We start from the raw sequence: 9048 nt of genomic DNA, 5'->3' as shown, positions 1-9048 counted from the left end.
GAAGAGAAAATTACCAAACACTGCGTGTACTCCATCCATCCAGCTGTGATAGGGTATACAATGGCGAAACATGTCACCCCATAAAAATAAGTGTAGACGTACATCGCAAAGCTGTGACACGAGGAGATATTGATAAATCGGGTATAGCTGATAATGTATGAAGAAATGGAGACCACCTCCCCCTGTGGGATGAAGTTAAAATAATAGACAGAGAACACTACTGGAAAATACGAAAACTAAAAGAAACAGCACATATGCTAGAACACAGCAACCGCCTAAGCAGACTGAGTGCAGATATGAATAGCATATGGGATCCGGTATTAAGGAAGAATAAGAAAATGTTAGATTTATACGCCCTAAAATTCACTCCATAATTGCCTAGTGGTTAAGAGCGCGGGATGCTAAGCCCAAGATTCCGAGTTCGACTCCAAGCAGTGACCTGAATAATAATAACATCGAAAACTACCTTTGAAATGAGAACCCATGTTCGGAATTTCCCCATGACACCTGATTAAGGCTGAGGGTATATCAACCGAAACTTTCGGTTAACACCGAACAAGATGGGGACAAAAACACACCAACATCGGTTGTCAAGTGACGGCGTGGGGACATACACACACACACACACACACACACACATATATATATATATATATATATATATATATATATATACATATACACACATACAAACACGACGGGCGTCTTACTGTTTCCCTCTACCAAATCCACTCACAAGGCTAAGATCGGCCTGAGGCTTTAGTAGAAGACAATTGCTCAAGGTGTCACACGGTGGGACTGTACCCAGCACCATGTTGTTGGGAAGCAAAATTCTTACCACAAGCCAACAGGTAATATCATATTTAGAGCGTAAATTTAAAGAATCTTACTCATAATCACGCTTAAATGATTAAACTAACAACCAAATTGTCAATGTTTTATACCAGCTTAAGACGTGCAAAATGTTTCGAATTATTCTACAGAAATATATAACTGTATATAATATATAAAATATTCTATACAGTCAACTTGTTAAATAATTTTCGGAGTCAATTAATAGACAGGAAGTAAGTTAACTAATGTTAATTAGATATTTAATTTCAATAAGATTAATTCATATAAACAAAATTATCTAGTTCTTAGGAAACTGAAATTTAATTCGTCTGAAGAAATTGATAAATTTATGGTTTAACTATTCGATAGCATTCTCTTTTTACATTTGTCACGAATGTTAAGGGACAATGACATTACAAAACCGGTGTATAAAAGAATGCATATCATTAAATGGCAATTTATCGTTGTACCCTGCATATACTCATCCTGCATGGCGGTATATATATTGTAAACGGCGGTATATATATCTCAATATATACAGTGTTAAAAGGCACGCCTGTTTCCTTGATATGTGAAAGGTTTCTACTAATAATCAATGAATCATTAGATACAGAGTGGTACATGTGGTCGCCAATGCTACAGTAGAGTCCAAAGACTGTCAAAGATTTAAATTAGTTGAAGAATGTGAGAATAACATGTTCTACATTTCTAAATACATGCATACGCAAGTACATACACGCGCAAATATACAAACACACACACACACACACACATATATATATATATATGTTGTATATTTACTTGCAGGTATACATACATACATGCATACATACATACATACATACATACATATATATATATATTATATATATATATATATATAATTGAAGGTGTTCATGTATATATCTATGTATTTATATGGAAGTGTATATATATTTACACATACACATATATGCGTATATATATATACGTATATGCGTAGTATGTGTGTATCTATATGTGCATATGTACATGTGTGTGGGTGTCTACACGTGACTGTATAACGCGTTCTGCATTTATTAATATATGTATCAATTTGAATATTCAATTGTCAGTTTCTTTCTCAAATTACTCGTGATACTTTGTTCGGCTAAATTTATACACGTGTAACTTGAAAACTGTTTGACCTTTGGAGCTCATAAACCATTCCGTCTAGTGAACCGTCAATGACTCATTGTCAATTGATTCTCATTCATTATCTATTACACATATCTCTCACCTTTTCTACTCTAGGCACAGGGCTCGAAATTTTGGGTGAGGACTCCAGTCGATTAGAACGACCTTAGTACGAAACTGGTACTCAATTTATGCACCTCTAAAGGATGAAAGGCAAAGTCGACATCGATGGAATTTGAACTCAGAACGTAAAGTCAGACGAAATGTCGCTAAGCATTTCGCCCGGCGTGCTTACGATTCTGCCAGCTCTCCGCCTTCTCTCTATCATTACTATCATTATTTTACATTTCCAAGTTCTTCTCTTCTCCTCCTTCATTTTCTCTGTCTCTCAGTTGTATCCACTTCTTTTATTTATTTTAGATAATCAATTTTATTTTTACATCTTACTTGTATAGATTCATTCCGAGTAAAACTTAATTCTACATTATTATATTTTATATTACAGTAATCACTCGACTATCGCCGGTGTTACCTTCCAACACTACGCCCCACCGCGATAGGTGAAATCTGCGAAGTACAAACAGTACTCTACTGTATATATGTTATTATTATTATTTTTATAATTTGTATATAGATTTATTTTATTATAAATGCAAAACAACACCACGGAAGAATCGACGTAAGCCTAAATAATAAACCGAATTTTTATTTTATTTAAACAAGTTGGTCTATACATAGTAGGCTTTATTTTCCTGGGAAGAAAAGGAAATGCTGCATCATTCAGATTGTCTTTTAGTTTATTTTTAAAATGCAAATCTGACCTTCCAACTGATCTTCCTGTTTCGAAATGCGGACATCATTCATACGTGATAGATGAACTTACCATCTAAGCCGTATTTTGATAAGGATAGCTTCTGTACCATATATATTGCATTTTGTTAGTACCTCGCTGTTATCAAAATGGTAAGACGGATTTTAATTGGAGATAGTACGAAAGCATCGCATATAAAAGTGTCAGGCTATTTGATGTGCATTTGATACAAAGTCCAAACTTCAGCTCCATAAAGCTATGTTGTCAAAACCACCGATTTTCACCTTCAGAATTACGTCATGGCTTTCCCAAAACCTATGATAAAGCTGACCGAAAACTGAGCTAGTCTTCGCGGTTCTTTTTATATGCGATGCTTGAATTGTATCACCAAATTAAATCCGAGTGACCACACTGATAACGGATAAAGTGTTGGTGGTATAAGTAAGTAGAAGTATTAGAATGAAGATGCATATGGATATACGAAGTGCTTAATAGTCGTGACATACATTTATTTGACAATACATGTAATTTTTATAAAACAGTGATAGAAAACATCAATATGCTCAGATGCGCTGCGGAGGTGGAATTATTTGGAAAAGCATAGTTTTTCCCACATTACAGATGTCAATTGTTTCTGCTGTTGCTGCTGGTATTGCAGTCCATAATAGCCGCAATTCAACATTTCAATTCATGAGAATATGCGTCTTTACTCAATGGCTTTCAAAGACGAGCGATTCAGTGGTGCCTTATTGCAATTTTATTTGCTTTATTTCACTTCGTTGTTTTTATTATACTTTCAATTACATGTGGAGATTGTTCAAGTTAAGAAGGAAATTATTAGTTTCGATACTTTTGAGAGTCTATTGCTTGATCAAGTTGACGCTAAGAAACATCCTTAGGAATTCTTTTCGTGAAGAAAGAAGCAGTAGGTTACTGCAAATTGAGGATATTACACAATACTTGTTGAGGCAATAGAATTTCCTGAAAACTTCGAAAACATTAAACACAATGGAACAGAGTATATTTAGAGGCAACCATAAACTGAAAAGAAATATAGAGTCAAAAGTTATAGAAAAAATCTTTTGAGGCAGACGTGGAAAATAATTACTCAGCTAAAATAATAGAAACAACTGTTTACTTTCCGGTTGAAATCAAAAAGAGGTTTGGTGTAAACTGTATTAACATGATAAGTGACATGATAGTCAGCTGCTAAAAGGGAGGAATTTAAGAAATATCTTGGGATTATATTTCACTTCGAATGTTGACAAAAGAACGTTGCTTTTCTAGGCTTAACAGTTAATTGTGTAATCCTCATTAACACAGGATGTTCGAAATCATATATAGTGCTACCACGGAATTTAGTTACTCTCATCATTTATCATTTAATTGTTTCAGTCACTTGACTGCCTCCATGCTGAATTACCGCCTTATATTAATTAAGTTGTTATATAATTCGGTCAAATTACAAATAATAAATAAAATTCAGTGTATAGTGATGAGCAGATTAATTTATAAGATGTATAGTGATAAGCGGGGATCATTTATGGGAATTTATAGCATCAAACAAATATGTTTCTATATTTTTCAATTCAATTTGCATGTACCTACTGATATTGCCAGAGTTATTTTGATTTACGTAGGAAATGCTTTTAATTTCGAATAAAATAAAAGCGAAATTACATTACAAAATTCCTGTTCATGTATCTCCTTTGAAATATAACATCCTCAACCACAGATACGTCTACTTAGTATTACTTAGACTGTGGGTGCTATGGTATTTAACGGGCAGGATCACTGAAATAGAGCCTGGGTACATTAGCTTCTTTTGAATACATCTCAAAATGTTCGTGACTGAACTAAAATAATACATAAAAATTTAATTCATTTGATATTTTTGTCGTGAGCAAATTTCTGATATCTTTCGCTGAAAGAAACGTTGTAAATTGAACTTATCTAAATTTAGATATGAAAACTAAAATGTATTCAATTCCGGTAGTTTGACACATATAGTTGTTTTATATTCATGATAAACTGACAATATCAACAGTTTCTGAACACGACATGGCCGATATTTTTATATATCCTATTTCTGGAACACCATCCTTTAACATAAGTTCAACAGTGCTAATATAAGTAATGTATGCAGAAGAGATTTACCTTCACTCTAAATAATTCGTGTGTATCTGCTCTACAGATAGTTAGAGGGATCAACTGTTCTCTAATCGTGTTGTATATTTATATTTTGTCCTACATTTCTTAATGATCACAACTGCTTATGTATACGTGTGTGTGTGTGTGCATGTATATATATATATATATATATATATATATATATACATGCATATATAGGAAAATAGAATAAATTATAATAAAGGAGAATGTTAAATTGAAAGTAAATTTTAATAAAAAATGGATGTATGAAAAATTATAAAAGAAAAAATAATAGATCAAAACGGTTTTCATTACAAGGCAAATTTTCAGGATTTGGAAGGGGAAAAGTTTTGTTTTTTAAATTGAGGAAGAGGAAAAAGAAATCTACAATGATTTTTCAAAAGAATAATAATACATATATATATAAGAAATTAATAAATAAGTATACCAATACATGTAGAATCTTTATGCTTATAGAGTTCAATAATAGTCCTTGGAAAACTACTTTGGAGGATTAGGATGCATATGTTTAAATGTTGTGTGTATTTTGAAAGAGTGGGTGACTGTGTGTCAAAACAGGAAATGGGGTAGAAGTTATCGAGTTTCTGTGAGTAAAGGGAGACAATTCTGTGGATGTTATGCTCTTTAATTGGAATGGTGGATTTATTGTCAAAAAGGATGCTTATATCAATTTTTTGTCAGATAGGATGCTAGAAAAAGGAGTATGGTCACAGTGGAGTTGGCATATCAAGACGAGTTTGGAATTTTTCAATACAAAGATTCTCCTCGTTGATTCTTTCTTTTGTAGAGATACTGTCTTTACATTGGTAGAAAGGGAATATGTGAAATTTGAGATTTTTATCTCTAGCGCAAGAGTCTATGTGGCTACTGAGTGGAATTTGACAGTATTGTGGGAGATTTATCTGTTCTTTATGGACTGCTACTATTTTGCGTAAAGCAAGGCTCGTTTGTCCAACATAATCGTGTTGGCAACCGGTGCATGTGAGAACGTAGTTGAGGTTCTCGGAGGAACAGGAAAAGTTGGCCTTGATTTTAAACTTTCTTTCTCGTTTGAAACTAAATTCAGAGCCTTCAAGTAGGAAGTGGCAGGTACCACAGTTAGGGCGTGAACATTTTTTAACTTATAGGGGTGGATGTGGTGTATGACGGTTGGCATTTGTTATGAGTCTTTTCAAAGATTTATGTTGCATTTTGCATTTAAGGATTTTATATGTATTGATAATATTATTCATTTTGGGGTCTGTGGACAGTAAGATGAGGTTTTGTATGATTGCGGTGTATGCTTCGATGTTTTAGGGGTTATGGGTGGAAATGTATGGAAGTATTTTGATGTTGGGTGTGTTACTGTGTTGGGTGGTTTTCGGGGTATTATTGTCTAGTTCTTTGGCACGTTTCATTCCATGGTTTTTGAGTGAGGAGGGATATTGGCGTTGTAGTAGTGGGGTTTTTTTTGAGGTATTGAAGGCATATTCCTCGAGTTTTGAGATTCGAGACAATGGTGCATACCCTTTTAGCTAAGTTGAAAGGGATATTTATCTTGGTGAGTTTTGGGTGGCCTGAACTGAAGAGGAGGTATTGTTGTTAGTCTGTAGATTTGTGGTAGATGTCGGTTGTTATTTGGTTGTTCGGTGTTTTTTAGAATTAGGAGATCAAGGAAAGGTAGATGATGTTTGCTGAACCCCATTGTGAATTGAATGTTGGGGTGTATGCTGTTCAGTGTGGTTTTGAATTCCAGAAGTTTTTCATAAGATTCTTTTCATATGATGAAACAATTATCTAGGTACCTTTTCTAGTTTTCCATTAAGTAGATGTAGAAAAGGTGTCCAAATTTCTGGCGTGATATCTCATAGAGTGATAGTTCGAGGAAACCCATTATGAGGTTCGCAAGGAATGGTGCAGCTTTCGTAGCCATCGCGATACCACATTTTTGTCTGTAGTGTGTGTTTTCAAAGAGGAAATAATTGTTTGTCAGAATGAACTTGAGGGATTCCGTAATGAAGGTCTTGTTAATGCGGTTAGGAAATGCTTCTGGGTGTTTCTCCAACCAGAAATCAATTGATTCAATACCATATTCATGTGGGATTTTGGTATAGAGATTGATAACATCAAAGGACGTTGGTTGTTTTCGGGAGGTGCTTGAGCATGTCAAGATCATCTCTAATGAAACTTTTGATGTGACTAAGGAAATGTTTCAAAAGATGTCCAGGAAATTGCTCAAGCGGTGGGTTTCGCAGCATGAGGCACCAGTTATGATGGGCCTTATTCTTAGGTCTTCCGGTGCCTTGATGTTGATGTGGATGTCAGAGGAGAGTTTGAAGGCTTCGGTGATGGATTTGTTTTTATGGACTTTAGGAATGCCATAAAAGAGGCTGGGCGTGCATTTGAAATTGATGATATAATCCTTTTCATTTTCCGTGAGACCTTGACCGTATGGAAGTATGAGGGTGGTGAGGTTTTTAAGTGTTTTTGCTGTTTATAGCTGGTGATTATTTCATAGAAGATGTTGTTGTTTAGCAAGGAAAGTATTAGATGTTTATAAAAATCTGTGTCCATAAGTACCACAGTACGACCTTTGTCGGCTTCTTTAATATTAAGTTTTTTGTCCTGTTGTAGGTCTCGTAGGTTTTTCCATTCATCCCTATTAAAGTTGGACTTAACTTTGGTTTTGTATGGGGTGAAGGGGAGACTCTGGATGTGGTTGCAAAAATCGTCCAGTGCTTTAGTTCTTCCTTTTGATGGTAGAAAGTTACTTTTGTTTTTGACCATTGAATCATCCTCATTGCTGAAGTCTGTAAAAGCTTCTGTTAAACGAAGTTTTCTGCAAAATTCAGAAATGTTATTCTTGATCTCCGGGGGGTTGGCTGTTATTGGAGTAGGTCTGAATTTTAAGGCTCTGGCTAGGACGTTAATTTGGGTTACGCACGTATGTATACATCTGTATATGTATATATATATATATATATATATATATATATATATATATATATATATATATATATATATATATATATATATATACATATACAGATGTATATATACATGCATATATGGGTACAGGACAACACAAAAAGAAACACAAAATCAATGTGTCGTCGAATATTCGCCTTTACTAAAAATCATCAGATGATAGCTGGGTACGAGGCCGAATCACCGAAATCTGTCTATTTTGTCCCTGTAAAAGTTAATATACATATATATATGTGTGTATGTGTGAGTGTGTGTGCATGTATGTGTATGCGTATGTGAGTGTGTTTTGTGTGTATGTGTGTACTATCTATCTATCTATATGTCTGTTTGTTTAACTCTCCATGTATATATATATATATATATATATATATATTCTTCTATTCTTTTATTTGTTCATGCGTTTCATCTCAAAGGCGATGCACATATTGGGGCACCGCCATTTCACTGGTCATTCTTAAGTGTTTGGACTTTGGTGATGACGGGAGGTATATTGGTCTATATATCTATCAATCTATTTTTGCTGTGAATTTGTGTTTGTAATATATAATATAATTTCGAACATAAGGATATATAGTTTATACTATATAGACTACTTCGCGATGCCAGAAACAATATTATATAACTGTACACACACACAAATACACACACACACACACACAAGCACATCTACACAGGTATATAATTTATATTATTTACTGCTCTTCAATAGCGAAATTCATTTAAACCTGAACATTTACAGATGATAATTTCCGCGTTCGTGATACCACATCCATTGGAATAACTACCACTTATGTACATATGTGCCATATTATTCACTAAATAGCTTCGTTTGAAAATTGGTTTCGTGTTTAACATACCGAAATCAATCTTTAAATAAAACATTTGTTTTTTGTTTTTTTTTCTTAAATTTAAATCAGTCTTGAGTATCTTTAGAAAATTAATTCCTTTCTTTTACTATTTTCGAATCGGAAGAAGTACACAATTTAATGGTTCTTTCTACGTTAATCTCACTTCAATCAAATAATAAACCCAACAGATTAGGAAGACATGTCTCATTTAATTATTTACACGCACAAAAACCAAGAAAGATATGTTAATTTCTTTTGTTT

The 9048-nt window shown here is 33.9% G+C and overlaps 1 long non-coding RNA gene across 1 annotated transcript; it reads right to left on the bottom strand.

Annotated features, from left to right (window-relative positions):
- Positions 1–427: 427 nt before the first annotated feature.
- Positions 428–7155, bottom strand: LOC118765532. Its single transcript, XR_005001395.1, has 3 exons — positions 7087–7155; positions 1316–1320; positions 428–439 (listed from the first exon to the last, which is right to left on the bottom strand). It is a non-coding gene; the product is annotated as an uncharacterized LOC118765532 (long non-coding RNA).
- Positions 7156–9048: the final 1893 nt, after the last annotated feature.

The sequence above is a fragment of the Octopus sinensis genome, linkage group LG12, assembly GCF_006345805.1.
Source record: "Octopus sinensis linkage group LG12, ASM634580v1, whole genome shotgun sequence".
NCBI classification, from domain to species: Eukaryota; Metazoa; Mollusca; class Cephalopoda; order Octopoda; family Octopodidae; genus Octopus; species Octopus sinensis.
This window is presented reverse-complemented; position numbering and strand designations above follow the sequence as displayed.